This window comes from Pavona decussata, unplaced genomic scaffold, assembly GCF_977016875.1.
Source record: "Pavona decussata unplaced genomic scaffold, jaPavDecu1.1 SCAFFOLD_13, whole genome shotgun sequence".
NCBI classification, from domain to species: domain Eukaryota; kingdom Metazoa; phylum Cnidaria; class Anthozoa; order Scleractinia; family Agariciidae; genus Pavona; species Pavona decussata.
In genome coordinates this window covers 430,784-448,297 of record NW_028145436.1, presented here as the reverse complement: position 1 = coordinate 448,297, position 17,514 = coordinate 430,784, and the positions used below count along the sequence as shown (strand labels likewise).

The following is a 17,514-nucleotide window of genomic DNA, read 5'->3' as shown; positions in this document are numbered from 1 at the left end:
TGCTCGTGCTCGCAAATTTTTTGCAACTGCTCGCATGCTCGCATTCTCGTTAAGACCGTTAACATGTGCTCGATTGCTCGAAATTTCGTTAATCCACCTTTGTAGTTATTTTTTATACATAGAAAAACGATAAATCAGTAATGATATGGTTAAATCAAAAAGGTTGAACATCCTTACCTCTGGCTTCAGTCTTTCTTCAACTGAGTTCAGCCTGTAACTATTGTTCTGTTTTGGGGGTGTCAGCCAGATTATCAGCTATTACTTGGCGTAAAACAACGTATCCTATTTTAAATAAAAGAGAGATTTCGGCTAGCGGAAAATTTACGAAGTACTCGAAGTGTTCGCTGCTCGCCATCTGTATTTTCTTAAGTGCAGTGCTCGCTGCTCGCAAGAAAAATTTGTCAACTGCTCGTGCTCGCAAAAATAAACATACTGCTCGCATGCTCGTAAATGCTCGCAAAGACCATTCGATACCCCTAACGGTGGAAGAGGAATCGAAAACAACTAAGTTCAAAGGTAAGTTGTAAATAGTTATTTAAAGCTGAGAAAAACGTCAGGAAAGAAAATTCCTAGTAGCCACACATCCAAATTTACAAACAAACCACAGAATCGACTGGGGCTCTTCCAACTGCGTTATCTACAGTAGAAATTATTATCAACGACTCACTCTGGAAAGCAGGTTTACTAACTTAGAACAAACGTCACTCAACCGTTGCCTACTCACGCGGATGATCTTCATATGGTAATATCATTTTTATTAGCCTTAACTAGCGGAGTGGTCCTAAGCTCTTAATCGTCGTAGGACTTGTCCTTACATACGCAACTTTTTGTAACGGGAATAAAAGTGGCAAGAGCCTCACCATTAAAGATGAATAACATTTGAGTTTCTTCTTGTTTCTAATCCTCCTTTGTAATATAAGTTTATTGTTTTTTATGTATTGTATTGAATCTCGTTGTACGTGTGAAAAATAAAATTGAATTGAATTGCACACTGATTGCCTTATTTCATTTTTTGCGTTTTCTTAGGTCCGTCATCAAGAGTATCCAAAGACCCAGGAGATTTGCCTGCAGCATTTTCAATGCTGGAGAAGATAAAAATGCCGAGCAACACAGGGTGTCTATCTGGCTACTCGTATTTTGAGGATAGGACCATAATTTTTGGTCAGGGATAGTACATGTAGTTTGAATGGTATAGTCTTATCGCTTCCTTTAAAGAATTTGTAATTTCTTCACAAATTTTCATGGAAATTCCCGCCGCAGTTTTAATCGAACAGTCTTTAGTAAAGCCCGTTAGCGTGTTCAATGACAGGAGCTTGTAAAAGAGAGAATGATCGAATGAAATTAAAATTTCGTTTGCTGTTGTTTTGTATCCTGTGCATTTGCATGAACTGCTTCCAAGACGGTAAACACAAAAGCACAACAGTCATATGTTGAGCTCTTTTATGCCCGAGCGGACTCTGAGGCGCTGATTGCTTAAGGAGTAGATAATGTTCTGATCCACTTTGTAAGACACTATCCGGGAATTAAGATGTGGGAATTTCAGTGTAAGCCTATAAATTATTGAAAGGACAAAACTAGAACTAGTTGTCAAAATTGTAGAGCCGGGTTCCACTTTATCTGCAGGGAAAGTGCCGTTCACGCTAATCAATCTTGTAAAAAAGTACAGATAATCAATAATAGTTGGACTCAGTTGAAAATATCTGATGGAAACCTCTTTCATCTTTCTACGCAATTTTTACTTTCGTTTCGTCCGTCATGTGACAGTTTTGTTCCATCTCTCAGTCAGATCATCGTCCATTCAGATGACACTTCCAGTTATTTTCTGCATTTATGTATCACTAGATTTTCCACTTTACCTTTTTGTTTTGGCCGAACTTGCATTGTGCCCGTCTTTATACCATAGGCGAACAACAAATGTTTGCCCAAGTTCGTCCAGACGGATAATGTGTCCTCTAGAATAAAAACGGCCATTAAAACGAATCGACCGGCGTTGTTGTGAGGTGAAATGCACGAGGCCATCAAATGCCTGGCACCCGCAATGGACGATGATATGGTGAAAAATGCCCAACTAATGCACGGGGAGGATACTATAAATCACACCTGACTTAGCTACCTTATTCCTACTTTTTTAGCAATATCTTCATGGCTAAGGTTGAAACAGAGATTTTAACCATAACGCATTAAAACTGCTCATTTGGAAACAATATATAGACAACATATTTTCCATATGGACTTTAAACAGAGAGGATATATAATGCAGTTCATAGGGCAAGCAAACAAACACACACCCCACAATTAAACTCATGGCTGAAATTTCAGAAACAGAAACGACATTTCTGGATACAAACATTTATAAGGGCGAAAGATTCAAAAGCAATTCAGTTTTTGATAAGCACTGTAAATCTACTGAAACATTTCAATATACGCACTTCTCTTACTCCACCCACCAGGGGTCAAAAAAGGCTTCATCAAACGCGAGGCTCTGACACTTCTCAGAACAAACTCTTCTCTGTATTTAACAATCATTTATTGTAACTTGTATTTGAGCCATCCTTTACTGGCTTTCATTCCATCACAAGGAGAGGTTGATACACGTATGTGATGTTGCAGAAATCTAACTTTATAATCGAGGGACTTGCTTGTGATTTACAACGTTCCGTTGCATTTCCCTATTTTTGGAGTAAGGTGCTTAGCTATAAAGTGCCTGCTTCTGCCTTTGTTTACAGAGTGTGAATTCACCAATACAAAACAATAGGGTTAATAATAATAGTAATAATAATAATAATAATAATAATAATAATAATAATAATAATAATAATAATAATAATAACGATAATAATTCTTTATTAAAATATTTCACACAAATTGCTATTTACAAGTTAAAAGTATGTAAAAAAAGAGCTACCAAACACCTATTTATAATTCATTTTGATTAAAAAAAGATAATATTTTCAAGCAAAATTTCAGTAATACTTTTTTTAAATATTCGATTGCGAAAAAAAGGCCCTAACATACCAAGAATCAACAATGTTTATTGTTGAGAATATAAGAAAGTAGTAGTTTTTTCAACTGCTCGTAACCAATTTGCATAAATACAAAATGGCGGCTTGGTTGTGTTCTCTACTGTTTTAATGCTGATTACAGCCAGTAAACAATCAGTGAACGTTTGAGAAATTTTTATGACAACTCAGTTTATTTTGAGAGATCATCTTAAAGGCCGTCTGTTTGAGTTGTGGTGATGGATAAACTGAATAGATCCATGCCGAAGACATAGCAAAGATCATTTCCCATAAGCATAGCTATTCATTCAGTAATCGAAGTGACACTATCGTTAACTCGTGGATATGGTGATGGAAGTGGCCGTTGATGCCATGGGTTTAACTAAAAGTTGCCTTTAATTTCAAGAGATTGGCTACTGGATGCCTGGACCTAGCTGTGTATATAAGCAACAGAGCACTGTCACTCAATTATTCTTATAACTATTCAATTGATAAAGAGGCTACAAAAATATGCTTGTTGAACAAGGGGCATTCCCTGTGTACTTTAAGACAAAATCTTACCTCACCTCAGCATCTTTCGATTTACAGGTGCATAGTGGAGATGAAATGATCTCGAAAAGAGCGAAATCGCTTCGAGCATTCGCTAATTACAGCGACGATTTAGATGGTTTGAGAATGGCAAAACCCTCTACCGTCATAGTAACAGCTGCAGAAGTCCATGTTAAACGGAATGTGTGATATAAAGCAAGAGAAATTAGCCAGGAATCACCTACGTACTTACGTCATGAATTTGCAAGATCGAATTTCTGGGCTGCTACATCGTCAGAAACATTCCAGGTAAAGGTTTTACCCAAAACGGCGCGGCATTTCTCTCAGTGAACGCAGTTATTCCACCGGCTGATCGTGAATTCTGGATTTACCACATGAATTAATGGTAGATTAAGTTGATTCACGCCCGTGATTTTTTTTTTAAATATGTGTCGATTGAATTTCAATAGCCGATAACCCATTAAGAAAAAAACCTATTCAATGGCATCTCGTTGTGAATGGAAACCCGGCATTTAAGATTGTTGGGAAGAATATTGCAAATTACTTCAGTTTTACTTCGGAATGCGCTTTAGCAGATGACCCAGGATTAGAAAACTTCACCGTGAATTACAGAGTAAATCTAAACTGAATAGCTTACAGGTTAACTATTCCTCTAGACTTCCATATTGGTTTAATGCTTTGGTGGATAACGAGGTTGTAAAAATTAAGGTTAAAATATAATCCGGTAAGCAATGTTGTTATTGTACAGCAGCGCGTGTAAACATTCACCTTGTTGTTTGGGTGCGCTTTTCGAAATTTTTTGAAAGAACGTTTATTTTAAATTTTAGTCCCGGCCGAGTCTAGAGTAACGTTACACATCACGCGTACGTTATCTTTGTACGTTTTTCAATGTTCCGCTGTTTATATTTATAAATAAAGTACCGGGGAAAGCATTTGTTATTCACCAGAAACCGTTTCTACATTGGTACATGTGAGACACATCGGTATCTCTCTTGGCCCGCGGGGTCATAGAGTGATTTAGTTGCCAAATTTTCGGTTAAACAAAACTAACCTTGAGGAACTAAAAAAAACTAAGTAAATAAAAAAAACTATAGAAACCTTTCAAATTTTTAAAGTGCTAGTAATGAAAAGATGAAATATGAATGGTTGTAAAACTTCGAAAGTTAAAAGATACACAAAAGACACTTACAAAATTGACATATAAACAGATTAAGTTTCTTCACGGCTGTTCATGTGACTCCGGGTCATGATGACGCTAACAGCAATCGCGACCCCCCCCCCCCCCCCCCTCAAAAAAAATAAAATAAAATAAAATAAAAAAGAATTTGAAAACTTAATTTGTGCCAACCGAGAGTACAAAAGACGAGACCAAGAACTTAACTCGTGGCCTGAAAGCTTATCTCTCGACCCATCGCGAACCCCTCCCCCCACCCAAAAAAAAAAAATTATAATTTGATAACGCAACCGAAAACGTATTTAAACTCGTGCCTAAAAGTACTCGGGCATAAAAGAGCTCAACACATGACAGCTGTGCTTTTCTGTTTACCGTCTTGAATGCAGTTCATGCAAATGCACAGGATACAAAACAACAGCAAACGAAAACGTAACTTGAATATTTTAATTTCATTCGATCATTCTCTCTTTTACAAGTTCCTGTCATTGAACACGCTAACGGGCTTTACTGAGGACTGTTCGAATTGCGGCGGGAATTTCCATGAAGATTTGTGAAAATATAACAAATTCTTTTAAGGTAACGATAAGGTTATGCCATTCAAACTTCTAACTTAGACCGAAAGGTATGGTCCTATCTTCAATACACGAGTAGCCAGATAGACACCCTGCGTTGCTCGGGATTTTTATCTTCTCCAGCATTAAAAATGCTGCAGGCAAATCTCCTGGGTCTTTGGATACCCTTGATAACGGACCTAAGAAAACGAAAACAATGAAATAAGACAATGAGTGTGCAAGAAACTCAAATGTTATTCATCTTTAATGGTGAGGCTCTTGCCACTTTTATTCCTGTTACAAAAAGTTGCGTATGTAAGGACAAGTCCTACGACGATTAAGAGCTTAGGACCACTCCACTAGTTAAGGCTAATAAAAATGATATTACCATGTGTACGTAAATTATGATCATCCGGGTGAGTAGGCAACGGTTGAGTGACGTTTGTTCTAAGTTAGTAAACCAGCTTTCCAGAGTGAGTCGTTGATAATAATTTCTACTGTAGATCACGCACTTGGAAGAGCCCCAGTCGATTCTGTAGTTTGTTTGTAAATTTGGATGTGTGGTTACTAGGAATTTTCTTTCCTGACGTTTTTCTCAGCTTTTAATAACTATTTACAACTTACCTTTGGACTTAGTTGTTTTCGATTCCTCTTCCACCATTTCGGGTGAGATTTCGTCTTGGAGCACAATCTGCGCAAACAGCAATAAAGAGAAACAAGTTATGAAAAAAAAAAAATTTTTAAAAAAATTCGCCTGAGTAGTTTTCGATTCACAGCCTGTACCTTGTCTTTTGCAGCAGACATTCCTGCACAACGATATGGTGTTAACTTCTCGCCTGATTGAAAAATATCAATGCACGCACTTTCGAGGTTAAAAAGTTTGTGGCAACATTAATCATATGTTCGTGTTTTGTGTCATTTGTCTTGTGATTTGTGCAGGACAATATGGGATTTTTTTTTTATCTTACCTTGTGATCACTGAAATGTAAAGTTTTAAGTGTTATGTTACCAGCGTTGCCCGCCAAGATGGGTTTGAAAGCTGGCCAAAAAATTCGAAACTCGAACTTTCGAGGGTAAAACGATTATGGAAGTTTCTAAAATTTCATGTTAGTTGCGTGATGGAATTTTATGCTGTCAGTATCATACGATGGTATTGGATGACATCACACCGAGTGGGTGTGATCACCCAGGTTATTTTTCTGTTGGCTCGGTTTCCTTTGTTCTTTTCGGTTGAATATATTCAATAGCCCCTGTCAATTACCAACTGTCTGAAAAGCTGGGTGCGGCTTTGGTTGTAAAATGGGAGGGCGGGGCTGAAAACAATAGCTGAGGCGAGGGGATTATGACGAGGGTACCGCTCGAATTATTACTCTTATTTAGTAATCTTAAACATTTCAACGAGTTCTTAATCGTTTATTATTAAAGAAAAAATGAACAACATAACTTTTTCTACTACTACTACTACTACTACTACTACTACTACTACTACTACTACTACTACTACTACTACTACTACTACTACTACTACTACTACTACGTAATATGTCAAAAACGAGGGCGAGTGCTTTATCACGGGTTCCAAATACTGAGAAACAGATGAAAGCACGAGGCCGCAGGCCTCGTGCTTTCATCTGTTTCGAGGTATTTGGAACCCGTGATAAAGCACGAAGCCCGAGTTTTTGACATGTCTTCTCAAATGAAACAATAAGAAGTTAATCTCATTAAACTGCAAATGTTTGATCTCAGATGAAAAACATGTTTCATCTCAGATGAAAACCTGGTGGTGTTTCATCTGGTGTTTCATTGGGGTATCAAGATTCATCCACCTGACCGAAATGGAGGTCATTTATTGGCTTTTGACTGCATGAATAATTAATGAGTTTGAGAATAGTAATTCAATAACAGGCGCAACAACAAACTCAAACTCATCTTCTTGTCGACTACTAGTTGGAAGGGAGGTTCTTTCATCGACGACCACTCATTCCATACTCGTACTGTCCCACTGGTAGCTTTCTTTACATTTGCGGGAATACGACCACTAATCCTTTCAGCAAAGACAGTTTAAGAAGTTTTTGGTTAAAAAGACTTCATCTTAACAAACGCTCATCGTTGTTTCCACACGGAACGATAGCCGACTGCACACTATTTCTAAAATGTAAGAGCAGCCGCTCAACCACGTGTAGTGTACTGAATGCAGTGATTATGCAAAGTGACAAACATGTTTACCACGCATACCAGGAGACAAAAGCAATTGTTTATACAAATTGTTGTGTGAATAATCCAAAGTTCAGAAAACAGTTGAGAAAAACATCTTTACGGCTGAAATCTCACTGCCTACTATTGCCATTAAAAAAATGTTATGTACTAGACTTCCACCTTAAGGTCCTTGTTTCTATTAGGAATCCTCACTAACCAAAAAATAAGCATGTTATTGACATGTCCCTCGAGAATATGTACGCCCGGGGGCACGCTACGAGGGGAATATATCACATATCCCCTCGTTCCAGGCCAATAACCCTTACTTACATTAGGGTGCGGCTATTCAAATCATAAAGAACGGGACAAGTCATACTTTCCAGCTGCCTTAGCACAAGTTCGAGTCAGTTTCCGTTCTTTTGTTTTCTTCTTCCTTTTGCTTCGTTTGTGTGTTGATCAAAGGGTGGGATTGTGATTCTTGCTTTCATAATGATGTGTTTACTTAACTGATGTTCGAAGCATTAAAAACATGAACGAGATATTATTATCGTCAACTCGATCGCGAGAATTCTTTGTTGGTTACAAATTAACCCCAGTCCTCACTCATTCTCGTCTTTTATAATTTTCCTGAAAGGGTTTGTCCAATGTTGTTGGTGACTAAAGCTTCAGTGACTATGCCTTATGAAACCCACGTGTTAGGAAAATTAAAAATTTCCATGGCTGCAAAGGGTACAGATTGTATTCTATGTTTTCCTGATATCCTCCCCACATTCAACACATGAACAGCAAAATATCTAAGAATGTGAGAATCCTTTTCAAATTACGCCATTTCTTACCTATAAACACTCTCAAACAGATATATTACTCACTTGTTTTCCCCTACCTCCATTACGGTATTATGAGTTGGGTTAAAACCTACTCAAGCAGATTCTGACCAAAGTTCAAACAAAACAAAGTAAATCAGTTTACGCTGCATATTTTTTTAGCCATAATACAGAAAGCAGTGCACCTTACTCCAAGCTACTAGACATGCATACCCAACATAGATAACCTTCTGCTGGCCCACAAAATCTCACAAAATGAAGCCAATATCCCCGACGAACTTCAAAAACTCAGTACCTAAACAAGGCGTCTGATATTCACTCACACAATACCGGGTATGCCTCAAATCTTAATTTTTATGTACCACGTGTAAGATTAAATTATGGCATCACCAAAATCTGGGAAGAGACTCCTAGCTACTAACATAAATGTTTTCACATTAAGATGGATAATCCATCTGGGACGAATGATCCGTGTCAGGAATAATTCGTGTCTACTGTAAAAAAGGCCAATGGGACAGTTGTTGAAGTGTCTCGGGTGTGTTTAATTTGCATGTGACCAGCAATTGTACTGAAAACACATTTCAAACAAATGGAATGAGTTTACTTCAGGGGTGTGATCGGTTTCAATATTACCCACAACTTAAAATTACAGGTCAATGCTCAAAGTTTCTGTATACAAAAGCAAAATCACAGCTCTGCTCTTATGATGTTGTTTTTCTCTCTTTAATGGCAATGCCAAAAATGTTCCATAGTCACTCTAATCACAATTAAAATCACGGTATGATTTGTCATCTATAGGATTTCTAAATATCGCTGTGCATGCTTTAATTCGTTTTTCAGACAGTTAATTGGCATGTATCAACTCGGTAAAGTGGCTATTTACAAGTAGACAAATTAAACAGATTCATTTATTGGGCGGATAAAATTAAGTGCTCAATGCAAATGCAAAAACGTTTTAAAAATGAATGTGTTACAAATCTTTATTATTTATTTGGTTTTTTTTTAACTTTATACATTCATGCATGGCCAGCATCTTAGCGTTAAGTTTATCAATCATTTTTTTTATATATACGTGAAAAAATAACTGAAATTTTTTTAGAGATTCTGTAAACAACGTGTAGTTCAGAAACCATTACCGGCTGATAATTCCAGGAGATATAGAACGAAAGTTAAACCGAATAAGTGCATTTAGACTAATATTTAGGCAATAAATGCAAGGAAACGGTGGTTTGTTTCAGTAATATTTCGATATAATTCTATATCATCGTCAGACTAGGTGACAATGCGGTAGCTAAAGTTTAAATACTAAAAGGGTGGTAAATTAGCATCAATAGGCACATGAGAATGAAATAAGTACAAAACAAAAAGAGAAAAAAAAAAACTGTCATGAGAATAAGCAGAGTTCGCAAAGCCAATTCTGCTGACAGCAACTTCTTGTTAAGTCTTTCAAATGTAACTGCTACCTTGTATGCTTGTTCATCAGCGCTTCGGATGTTTTTCCAGAAACCATTACCGGCTGATAATTTCAGGAGATATAGAACGAAAGTTAAACCGAATAAGTGCATTTAGACTAATATTTAGGCAATAAATGCAAGGAAACGGTGGTTTGTTTCAGTAATATTTCGATATAATTCTATAATAGTAATAATAGTAATAATCATAATAATAATAAAAATAATAATAATACTAATAATAATAATAATAATAATAATAATAATAGTAATAATAATAATAATAATAATAATAATAATAATAATAATAATAATAATAATAATAATAATAATAAAATCCATAAAATCCATCACACTTAAACAGATCTACACACAACAACCACACTGCAATGGCTAAAACCAGCTGTTTTTCACAAATTGTTAATTTAAGGTAAGGGAACTACACGTTGTTTACAGAATCTCTAGAAAAGTTTCAGTTATTTTTTCATATATATAAAAAAAATGATTGATAAACTTAACGCTAAGATGCTGGCCATGCATGAATGTATAAAGTTAAAAAACAAACAAATAAATAACAAAGATTTGTAACACATTCATTTTTAAAACGTTTTTGCATTTGCATTGAGCACTTAATTCTCTCCGCCCAATAAATGAATCTGCTCAATTCGTCTACTTGCAAATAGCCACTTTACCGAGTTGACACATGCCAATTAACTGTCTGAAAAACGAATTAAAGCATGCACAGCGATATTTAGAAATCCTATAGATGACAAATCATACCGTGATTTTAACTTTTCATTACTAGCACTTTAAAAATTTGAAAGGTTTATATAGTTTTTTTTTTAATTTACTTAGCTTTTTTTAGTTCCTCAAGGTTAGTTTTGTTTAACCGAAAATTTGGCCACTAAATCACTCTATGACCCCACGGGTCAAGAGAGATACCGATGTGTCTCACATGTACCAATGTAGAAACGGTTTCTGGTGAATAACAAATGCTTTCCCCTGTATTTCAATTTGACTGCAAGAAATGCAATTCTATCTAGTGATTACTTATTGCCTCAGCGGTACATCTCTGTATCTATATAGATTTGGGGGAATTAGCGATGTTGGAGGTTATCACTGCCAAAAGATTGTAGGCTTACGCGCAACGCAGTTAAATATGGCCCGAGTATAAGCTGAAAACAGCTTCTTGTTGTTTAAAAGGAGTAGATAATGTTCTAATCCACTTTTTAAGACACTATCCGGCAATTAAAAGGTGGGAATTTCAGTGTAAGCCTTTGAATTATGAAAAGGACAAAACTAGAACTAGTTGTCGAAATTGTAGAGCCGGGTTTCACTTTATCTGAAGGGAAAATGTTCGCTTGTGCCCGTCTTTATACTATAGACAAACAACAAGTGTTTGCCCAAGTTCGTTTAGACGGCGAATAACTGTGTCCTCTAGAATAAAAACGGCCATTAAAACGAATCGACCGGCGTTGTTGTGAGGTGAAATTCAAGAGGCCATCAAATGCCTGGCACCCGCAACGGACGATGATATGGTAAAAAATACCCAACTAATGCACGGGGAGAATACTATAAATCACACCTGACTTAGCTACTTTTTTTCTACTTTTTGAGCAATATCTTCATGGATAAGGTTGAAACGGAGATTTAAAACCATAACGCATTAAATATGACCTCTCATTTGGAAACAATATATAGACGACATATTTTCCATATGGACTTTAAACAGAGAGGATATATAATGCAGTTCATAGAGCAAGCAAACAAACACACACCCCACAATTAAATTCATGGCTGAAATTTCAGAAACAGAAACAACATTACTGGATACACACATTTAAAAGGCGAAAGATTCAGAAGCAATTCAGTTCTTGATGTGAGTAAGCACTTTAAACCTACTGAAACATTTCAATATACACACTTCTGTTCATGCCACCCACCAGGGGTCAAAAAAGGCTTCATCAAACGCGAGGCTCTGACACTTCTCAGAACAAACTCTTCTCTGTATTTAACAATCATTTATTGTAACTTGTATTTGAGCCATCCTTTACTGGGTTTCATTCCATCACAAGGAGAGGTTGATACACGTATGTGATATGTTGCAGAAATCTAACTTTTTAATCGAGGGACTTGCTTGTGATTTACAAAGTTCTTGCATTTCCCCATTTTGGGAGTAAGGTTCTTAGCTATAGAGTGCCTGCCTCTGCCTTTGTTTACAGGGTGTGAATTCACCAATACAGAATAAAAGTTAATAATAATAATAATAATAATAATAATAATAATAATAATAATAATAATAATAATAATAATAATAATAATGGGCGGAGCGCCAAGTTCTAAAATAGGATTTCTTCGTACGTGCCATAACGTAGTGATCTACTGCGCGTGCGCTACATGTTGGCAAAGTCTGCGAGTCTGCAGGTATTCATCATAAGCCGCCATTACGGGACAAAAAACAAGGACGTAAAATTAACACAACGAATATCGTATTCTTAAAAGAAAACAGCTAGTATGTGTGTTGTCTGCTAACTCCTTCCATTGAACGAAACTAAGGGGCAACTTTCCTTTCAGGACGGATATTTTCCAAAAGTTCGACTTCAATTAACCTCAGACATTCTTTTGGCTCTTCTCGATAAATCCCCATTCGGTGTCAAACGTAATCGATAAGATCAGGCCGTAAACACTGAATTTACATACAGCCGAGCAAAACATTTCATTTCTCTGGCCGCAATATAAAAAAAAAAACCGTTCAATTAACTTTAAAGATTCAAGACCATTCCGTGGGTGAAAGGCTTAGGGTAAAGTAGGAAACTAAAACTAAAGCTTCGAAAATAAATTTTTAATTTTTCGGGGTCCAGTGTGAGCGATAAGATCGATTCAACAGAACAAATGTAAACACTGAAAGTTTGCTAATGGACAGTGACAATCAACGCTTGACGAATTGATTTCTTTATTTACGTTCACTTGGATAAAACCAAAATGTGATCCTCACGGGAAAACAGGGAAAAAGGTGAACGCACGGGCACGCCAAATTGACACGCTAAACGTAGAATCTGAAAAAAAAAATCTTTCCTTCGGAGTCGAGTGTTAGCGATAAGATCGATTCATTGGAACAAACGTAAACGCCGAAAATTTGCATATTCATACCAACAACAACTGAGTACCGCAACGCTAAACGCATTTTTATTTTTACGTTGGATAAAGCCAAAATAGTAACTTTAGCACCCGGGCTTTAGCAAAACTGAAAGCCCCTTCCGATGTTACAAAACGTTGAAACAAGCCGTCGTTTGAATGCAGAAAGGCTGAAAACACCGGGAAGAAATCGGTCACGTGCTAGGCAACCAAAATCGTTCACGTGTATCAAGTTTCATCCGGCGACGCGGCATTCAGAAGGAAAATATTTTCGGCGGTTCTTGGAAGGAAAACTGAACGGTTTCTGCTTGCTATTCACTCACCACGGGAGCTGCAGTGTCTTTCCACTTTATAAACCCAGCTTCTTTCATTTAAAGCCCTTTTAAATCCTGGAAACACTCTCTTTTGTGTCATGATATTTTGTCCATTGGCAATCACCCAAAACCACTAAAAGAATGAACGTACACTTCGACCTTTTTGCGTGTTTAATAAACAAATAACTGTAGACATAATTTGAAATAGTTCATTCTTTGGTCACTCACAGAGCGCTTTGATTTTGTCATTAAAGTTCTGTCCTATTCCAGTGATCATGAAATAGATTCGTTGAGTTAACTTTCTGTAAATCGGGTGTTCTGTGAGGTTTGTCTTATCCGCACGCGTCCCATATAGAACGCATGTCTTTTCGCACGCGTGTCATATTGCACGTTCTGCGTGACATTTTGCGATCGTGCGCTGTTACCGGTGAAAAAGCTGGAACATCTCTCATAGAAAGCCCAGAAAAAAAGGGTATCAGGGTGGAAAGGTATTCGCACAAATACCCCTCTGTCGCCAAAATTCATCATTACCACTGGAACCGCAAATACTCCTTTGTCGCCAAAATCCATCATTATCTTAGATGCACCTCATGGTTACAAAATCCGACGTGTTTAGTATTAAAGAGAGTAATGTTTTATTTTGTTTGCGTGACATTTTCGGTCGAACTACATCACGTTTATCGCAAATATGATGCCTTAGACTCTCAGCGAATCTTTTATCGTTCACCTGTCACCAAAGACTGAACTAACGTGCATGCTCAGATACTCCTAATACAACGGCGCCCAAGTAAACGCTCCCACAGCGTCTTGTTATTTTAATTATTATGAATATATTCTTTTTGACTCCTAAATTAGGCTGTTTGCGCTGTGCTGCTTTTTAACTGATTTTAGCATCCAGTTGAGAATTCTGCTACAATAATTATAAAAATGAGAATAATAACGAAAATAATAATAATAATAATAATAATAATTTTAATATGAGAACTCTTTATTAACATATTTCAAGCAAATTGCGATTCACAAGTCAAAAGTAGAAAAAAGAACCATTAAAAACTATTTAAAAACTATTTACAATTCATTTCGATGAAAAAAGAGACTACTTTCAAGCCAATTTTTTTTCTCATTTTCTCAATAATAATAATAATAATAATAGAAATAATAATAATAAAATGATAACTTTATCACAAAACCTCAATTAAAATCCTATTTACAATCAATCTGCTGTTACATAAAATCCAATTAATTCATCAATTGAAAAACACTATTCATTTACAAATTCTAAAAAAGAGAAGTAACTTAACCTTACATAAAAGAAGGGAAAAAGGGATATAATTAATAATTAAAGTTCAAAATTCTATAAAATAAAGAATTCCATCATGCAGAGATATTAAGATCATAAAATCGAATAATAATAATAATAATAATAATAATATTTAATAGTTCTTTTTTCTACTTTTAACTTGTGAATAGCAATTTGCTTGAAATATGTTAATAAAGAGTTCTCATTATTCTTATTAAAAAAAAAAAATAATAATTATAATAATAATAATAAATTAAATAATAACAAATAATAACAATAAATATACCAAGCAAATTGTTATTTACAAGTTAAAAGTTTCTATAGCAGTTTCTATAGTAGTCTAAAAAAGTCCAGCTTGGCCGTTCTCTATTTCGAAATCCCTGTCCTTAACGTCTAAGTTCTTCCTTCTCGGGCTTCTCGATCCTCTTAGGCATAGGAGCGCGCTCCGAAAAATTGCAAAGGACACTTTCACCCTGACCCACGAAATTGTTGTGGCGTAGGTCTCTTGCTTTTTTGCAGATAATAGCTCGGCTAATCTTGAGTGGTATCTCAGGCATTCGTCAGCCATCCCTCCCGTCGTTGTAAACACCAGTGGGGTGAATGTGCCTTGCTCTATTTCTGTGACGCGAGAGTTGTATTTTCGCTTCTTTTCATTTTCATGAATCCTGTAAATTTGCTTGGGGCTAAGATCTCTATACGAGTCCGCATAGGGATGACACACCCCTATATCGAAAGATGCAGCTCTCTGTCTCTCCCAGAAACCCCTACAGTGGACGTCAAGGCATGCGTCAGGCTTGGTTAGTCCCTCTTGGAAGCTCTTCGCCTGTAATAGGTTGTAAAGCCGGTTCAACTTGCACATCATAGCAAACCATGTCAAGCAACTCGGCCTGTAGATCGCGTATTTCATTGTGGCGCTGAATAACTAAGCCTCCAAGCTAATACTACTATTACTACTACTACTACTACTACTACTACTACTACTACTACTACTACTACTACTACTACTACTACTACTACTACTACTACTACTACTACTACTACTACTACTACTACTACTACTACTACTACTACTAATAATAATAAAATAATAATAATAATAATAATAATAATTTAATAATAATAATCTTTATTAACATATACCAAGCAGCTGAAATTGTTATTTACAAGTTAAAAGTTGAGAAAAGAACTATTAAAACCTATTTACAATTCATTCCGATTTCGAGACTAATTTTCAAGCACAAACTTTTCAAAAGAAAATATAAATGTCATAATAATAATAAAAATAATAAAAAACAACATCTTGATCAACATATTCCAAACTATTTACAAGTTAAAAGTTCCGATTCCAAAAAAAAAAAAAACAATTCACAGAAAATCAACGGACACACGCTTGGCCAGCGTTTAGGCGACAGTCATCGATGAAATCCCCTTGTGGAATTCTGTGGAAAGGTGTCCTGGAGCCTCTTACGCATGTGTGTACCGACCTTAAAATCTCAAAAGAAAGCAATGTTCTAATCCAAGTGATAGTAATGTGATAAGGTTCCTCATTCTTTTCTGAGAGCTTCTCGGCTAGGCGTTTGAGAAAGCAATTGCAGTCGGCTCCCATCCCACCGTTGGTTCCAAAAACTAGGGGAGTGAAAGATCCCATTTCAACGTCCAGCACTCTCTGTTGGTACTTCCGCTTTTTCTCCTCTTCCTGCTCTTTAAAGATTGTCGATGTTGCTTTTCCCTGGTTACACTTGGAGTTAACATGCGTTACTCTGACATCGAAAAATGCTGTAACTCCTCGAGACCAAAAGCCCCCTGCCTTCAAGTCCAGTCTTATAATAATAATAATAATAATAATAATAATAATAATAATAATAATAATAATAATAATAATAATAATAATAAGAAGAAGAAGAAGAAGAAGAAGAAGAAGAAGAAGAAGAAGAAGAATCTGGGCATCCAGAAGTTTTTACTGCCATATAATAAGATCACTTAGGTCGCATATCCTTAAGATCGCATAGGTTACGCTGCGCGCCCTATGTGGTTCTACTTTATTAGTAGAAAAACAAATACAGAAAGGCGCTTAAAAATATCGGTATCGGAAAAAAAGAAAAACGCTTCATAATTCTGCAGTTCATGCTAAGAATATCCATACAAAAACTTTTTTAAAGACGTTGATTGATCAAATGATATATGCAAAGTTAAAAATCTTCAAAAAAGAAATAAAAACGAACATCAAATGGAAGGCTACCGAGAAAATTAAGAAAAACTAAGAAATAAAATTATGTTCTCAATAATAATAATAATAATAATAATAATAATAATAATAATGATAATTATGATATATTTTATTATTGTGATTATATTCTTTTTAACTCCTAGGCTCAGAGTCTATGCTGTGCGCCCTGTGCAGCTTTTTAACGGATTTTAGCATCCAGTTGAGAAATTTGCTTAAACAGATCTACATACAACAACCACACTGCAATAGCTAAAACCAGCTGTTTTTCACAAATTGTTAATTTAAGGCAAGGGAACTACACGTTGTTTACAGAATCTCTAGAAAATTTGCAGTTATTTTTTCACGTATATATAACAAAAATGATTGATAAACTTAACGCTAAGATGCTGGCCATGCATGAATGTATAAAGTTAAAAAAAAACAAATAAATAATAAAGATTTGTAACACATTCATTTTTAAAACGTTTTTGCATTTGCATTGAGCACTTAATTTTATCCGCCCAATAAATGAATCTGTTTAATTCGTCTACTTGTAAATAGCCACTTTACCGAGTTGATACATGCCAATTAACTGTCTGAAAAACGAATTAAAGCATGCACAGCGATATTTAGAAATCCTATAGATGACAAATCATACCGTGATTTTAATTGTGATTAGAGTGACTATGGAACATTTTTGGCATTGCCATTAAAGAGAGAAAAACAACATCATAAGAGCAGAGCTGTGATTTTACTTAAATTGTATACAGAAAACTTTGAGCATTGACCTGTAATTTTAAGTTGTGGGTAATATT

At 35.8% G+C, this 17,514-nt stretch overlaps 2 long non-coding RNA genes across 3 annotated transcripts in view; one reads left to right on the top strand and one right to left on the bottom strand.

The window, feature by feature from the left end:
- Positions 1 to 440: 440 nt before the first annotated feature.
- Positions 441 to 2,134, top strand: LOC146487740 (uncharacterized). The gene is made up of 2 exons (XR_014867760.1): positions 441 to 516; positions 1,027 to 2,134. It is a non-coding gene; the product is annotated as an uncharacterized LOC146487740 (long non-coding RNA).
- A 3,018-nt stretch (positions 2,135 to 5,152) lies between these two features.
- Positions 5,153 to 17,514, bottom strand: part of LOC146487736 (uncharacterized) — a 54,845-nt gene continuing 42,483 nt past the window's right edge. Inside the window, exons 1-3 of one of the 2 annotated variants that reach the window (XR_014867882.1) lie at positions 6,057 to 6,201; positions 5,898 to 5,964; positions 5,153 to 5,473 (exon numbers count right to left, since the gene is read on the bottom strand). This is a non-coding gene — a long non-coding RNA (uncharacterized LOC146487736). Of the gene's footprint in view, positions 5,474 to 5,897; positions 5,965 to 6,056; positions 6,202 to 17,514 lie in introns of those variants that run through there. The other variant, XR_014867884.1, reaches the window with a different exon arrangement.